Source organism: Oryzias latipes, chromosome 6 (genome assembly GCF_053564925.1).
Source record: "Oryzias latipes strain Hd-rR chromosome 6, Olatipes_Hd-rR_3.1".
Taxonomy (NCBI): Eukaryota; Metazoa; Chordata; class Actinopteri; order Beloniformes; family Adrianichthyidae; genus Oryzias; species Oryzias latipes.
Window position 1 is genome coordinate 6,138,723 of NC_136242.1, and position 5,072 is coordinate 6,143,794.

Consider the following 5,072-nt stretch of genomic DNA (forward strand, 5'->3'; position numbering starts at 1 on the left):
AGAATCACTAACACAAGTAACTGAAGAAACAAAGAAAAAAGAAAATTAAAGAGAACAGTAAAATGGTTTTTAAAATAAATAGAGAAAAAAACAGCAACCAGTAAAAAGAAATAGACTGTTTATGTCTACGTTCAAAATTCTTTAGATTTTAGAGTAATAAAAAAAGAAAAGAAATATCTTGATTTCGAATTATTTCTAATTATTCTTTTTCTTTCTTCCTTCTTGTGGGGGGTGCAGGAGATTCATATGATTCTTAGTTCAGAAAGCAATTAAAGGAAAGGGCAGCAGTGTCACTTCAATTGGGATTAAGCCTGAGCTTCTGCACGAGATTGAGAGGAACTTCACCTCAACTCACAGCTTTGGTTCTTCAACCAGTCTTGTCCTGAGAGGCTGGACTTGGTTCTTCTCTGGGCGAGAGGTGACAAGGTTTGTTTCAGGTTTCAGGTTTGGTCCATCGGTAGCTTACTGTGTGTCCAGTACCGTCAGCCTAAGCGGTCACAAAATCTGGTGGTAGAGGTGGTAGTAGTATTTCACTATCAATCTATCACTAAGGGATAGTGTATTTGTATTATTGAGGCGGGATCTGCACGGTCAGCATAAAGACATTGTTCATTGTATTTTTTAGACCCTTTGTCTTGAGCTCATGATATTATTAGAGAATGTTGTCTGGTTTATATCATTGAGTTATAATGTTCTGTGGCCAGTGAGCTGAAGACTGGGACAAAATAAAAGCCCTTGGGTCGAGAACGAAGGCAGAGAGTTCTCTAAAAGACTTCCCTGGGTCATCTGCAGGGTTCCCACATACCTCCAGGATGAAGCTAGCGTCAGGTTTTGTATCTCAGTAGCCTGTGTTCCAACCAAACCTTGTATTGGTGGTATTGATTTGCATCACTTAACAGTCCTGCGTCTTCTTATTTATCAGATCTTTTAGTTAAGTATGAACCCTCGCGGACCCAATGATCCTCTGGCACTGACTGGTCTTCTAACTATTCCGACTATAAAATCCAAAACCTATGGAGAGGTTTTGGAGAGGACCTGAGAGCCGCAGAGAGCATTGATGCTTTTAAGAAAAGGCTCAAGACTCTTTTTTTTTTAACCTGGCTTTTAGCTAATTTTTTACTACTTTTATTTACTTATTTAATTATTCATTTACATGTATTTATTCATTTATTTATTTATTTATCCATTTAATCTTGTTTTATGAACTTTAACTAGATTTTTAACGTGTTATTTTAATGTATCTTATTATTTTAGTGTTTTATTGTTTATTGCTTTTATCATCATGTCTACTTTTTCATTCTCATTTTCATTTCCGGTGCTTCCTCAGTTGGGACCCCTCCCTCTGGGTCGGCTGCTGTTCAGCCACTGTGGCTCTGGATGGGAACCTGCATCACCGCTTAGCTGTGGTGGAGCGGTCCCCACCTGTGATGGTGCATTTGGCTGGCTATGCAGCTGTTCACATTCAATTATTAGCGTTTCCAACATCTTGTTTTCATGCTCAGCCTATTTCTCATTGTCTTTTCCCATCAGTTAGGGGGTGGGATGTATGAAAGGAGTGGGGGGCTTTGTGTAGGTGCGGGGAGGGGGGCCCTATTTTTACATTTTTGATTTTTTGTTCTTATTTTCATGCTTGTTTTTATATTATTTATTTAGTTTTGTTTTAATGTAAAGCGCTTTGTGCTATACTTTTATATGAAAAGGGCTTTATAAATAAAGTTTGGTTTGATTTGCATCACTGGCTGAGTCCAGTTAGCGCTGTGCGGATGATATTTGCCAGATGAACGACAGTGATAGCAGGGCAGAACTCCAAGTGGTGCATTGGCTGTCTTGATGCAGCACATGACTTGGCCATAATGAATGATGCACAGGTGCGTCCATCAGGAGCTCTTAGATAAGCTACTGAGCCACATGCTGTTTCTGAGGCGTTACAGTAGATATCATGATCTACTTCCACAGAGACGTGTAGGATTGTAGATGGAGGTGGATGATTCACTGGGGCGACCCCCTAAAGGGAGCGGTCAAAAGGCAAAGAAGGTCCACATTAGCAGAGATGTAGCAGCTTGGCATGTAGACGTCCTGTAGGTGGTTGAGGTCTCTGCTGTCCCTGAGTGTCTTTGTGGAGCCCAAAGTCTGAAGTGAGCCTCTTTGCTTTCACCTTATGGGGCCTGTACCATTTAAGCTTTTACGTCTATTAAAATGTTTGTTCCTCAAAAAAAGAAATTATTTTGATCTGTCCATGTATTTCTGAGTGTTCCTCTAAAAACCTGCTCTCCGAGCACCAGCTCCTCCCAACCCAGGAAAACGAGAAGGTTTTCAGGAGCCGACCGGACTTCTTCCAAAGGTTTCTGATAGGCTGCCCCCCCACAGGTGTTCATTAGAATTAAGTCAAGTCTGATGATACAGACCAGTATGATGAAATGAATGACTGTTTGTCAAACTAATAAATCAGAAGAGAGCCACCATGGCGTGTTGATCAGCAGCTTGAGATAAAAGCTGGTTACTCTTTGTCCCAACCTTCAATCTGCACCCTTTTTAAAGACCATAAAACATGAACCCTCAAAATGTATTGAAGCCGACAATTATGAAAAAAACCTCCAAAAATGGTGGGAAAGGGGTAAGCCAACAATTGTCATACGAGGAAGACGAAAGGCTGCAACCGGCTGGATAGCAGCATGAAGACACAGACTCCACTCTGACGACTCCAAATAAACCACCATCCAGTAAGAGTCCAAAAATAAGGAGGAGAACGAGGAAGAAGTCCCTAACCTGACTATTTTATAAGCCATTCAAAGCATGGAAAAATATGTGGAGGACCTCAAGGACAAAGCTGCAGAGTAGCAGCTGTGCTGAGCAAAGTAGTCCAAGAAGTCAAAGAATTTAAAGTCAACGAACTGGAAATGTTGAACTGAAAGAGAGACTGAAGGAACGAGGCGCGGTGGTGCGTAAAGAAGGATGAGAACATCAGAGAGGAGACCGTCCAGCTTTTCAAGCGGATCGCTCCAGACATTCACCTGCGCTAGACGTTGCTAGACGTCGTGGACAGATAACCAGAGCCGAGCCGTGGTGGCGGTCTCCACCCGCAGATATGGCGTGGACCCAATGATCCTCTGGCACTGGTCTTCTAACTATTCCGACTGTAAAAACCAAAACCAAAGGAGAATTATCTTTTCAAGATTATGGCCCTCGTTTATGGAACCGTCTGCCAGAGGACCTGAGGGCCGCAGAGAGCATTGAAGTTTTTAAGAAAAGGCTCAAGACCCAAGGACTCCCCCTTGTGCAGAGAGAGAGGCTTCCGCTCCTGATGATGGTGGAGCTTGAGGACCGGGAGGCCAGGAAAAAGCTGTGGCCACAGGCGGAGCAGGCGCGGGAGGGAAAGGCCCCATGCTTTTAACACGGGTTGAAAGATTGGTTCAAGGCTGACTGACTGTTTTGAAATGTTAAATAAGTGAAAAAGTTTATAGGGACTGTCATTTGTTACACAGTAAAAAAACGTTTTTTTTTTATTCATTCTTTCTATTCAACTGTTCATGTAAGCACCATTTATAACAATAACAATTTATGCTTTTATTTTGAAGTCAGTAACTTCCGTTTTAATGCAGGAAATGTTTTGGGCTTTAGAGGCAATGTGCTGCTGGTGAATTTTTTGAATAAATGAATGGAGGGCGGAGCCATATGGTTGTTTTACCCTTGTTGGTATGGATGGCATCGTTGGCACCTCTACAGAGCCATTCAAACGAGTAAGACAGTCTCTTGTCGTTCATTGAGTTTGTTGGGTTCAAGAATGAAATGAGAGAAACAAGAAAGTGCAATGAAGAAGAAAGTTTAATAAAGATAACTTCACAGTTCAATTCCACCTTAAATGTAAGGACTTTTACAGACTTGGTTATCCTTTGTGCTATCTTTGGTGACTCCACCCTTACATTGACGTGTTCTCCCTACCATGACAAAGGTGGATAAAGGTGGAAAGATTTCATGTAATCCATGGACACCAGTGAAGATCACAAATCATTGAAGAAAAAAGGTTCAGAGCACTGTCTAGTGGGTCTAAATGACCCAACTCCCAATGTTAAAGTGCCTAGGATAGCACAAGGGTTACAGGAAAAGTTTTTTTTTTTGTTTGTTAAAGGGTGGAAAACTTCTACAAGAAACACATTCATGTGACGCAGATGAAAGGTTTTGCTCTAACATGTGGGGAGACTAAATACTATTTAGCAACAGGTCAACCATTAGTTTTTGCAGGTAAAACCATCACTCACAGGCGGGATAATGAAGGTCACTGGCTAATAGCAGTCCTGAAAATGGATGATCTTCTCATATTGGTTAATGTTTATGGTTATAAATTGGAATCACAAAATAAAGAAATGCTCCAAAACATAGTTAGACAGGTGGAAGACTTAAAACTGTTCTATCCTACAAACTATATTCTAATAGGAAGAAAGATGGCCTTCAAAATATGATCATCACCACTACAGCTCTGTCATGGAAACATTTATTAGAGATAATGGTCTCGTTGATATTTGGCAAATTCAAAACCCAGTGAAGAGAGAATTCACATGGTAAAACCAAACTATACAGCTAAGTCCAGAATGGACTACTGGCTTATTTCTAAAGCTCTAGATGAACGAGGCTGGACCCAGAAGCAGGACAGAAACAGATGGTGAATGAATTAAAGTCTTTATTTTGTCCCAGTGGTGGTGGAGAGTGGTGGACGTCTGATGGAATGAAGAGCTGCTGGTCTGGTGGGGGTTGTGACGACTGTGAAATCGTGTGAAGCCTTGCTTGGTGTCCTGATCATGGACGGCAGTCGTAAACAATGGTGAAGATGAAGCTGGTGGCAATTCCTGAAGAGGCAGACAAACAGTGGATTAGTTTGCAAAAGGGATGGCATTGGCAGAGAGCTTGGCCAAGAGATTGCATTAGTCAATACTCTACCGCTGAGAGCAGACAGACTGACATCGGCCAGAGGGTGAATAGTCCATAAATAGCCTGAAGACTGATGAGGAGATGGGTAACAGGTGAAGCGATGCTTCCCCGGTAGGAGTGGGAGGAGACCATAATCCTAACACTAGATT

The 5,072-nt window shown here is 41.8% G+C and overlaps 1 long non-coding RNA gene across 1 annotated transcript; it reads right to left on the reverse strand.

Annotated features, from left to right (window-relative positions):
- Positions 1–4,655: 4,655 nt before the first annotated feature.
- LOC105353628 (uncharacterized) lies at positions 4,656–5,072 on the reverse strand. Its single transcript, XR_908357.4, has 2 exons — positions 4,933–5,072; positions 4,656–4,841 (listed from the first exon to the last, which is right to left on the reverse strand). It is a non-coding gene; the product is annotated as an uncharacterized LOC105353628 (long non-coding RNA).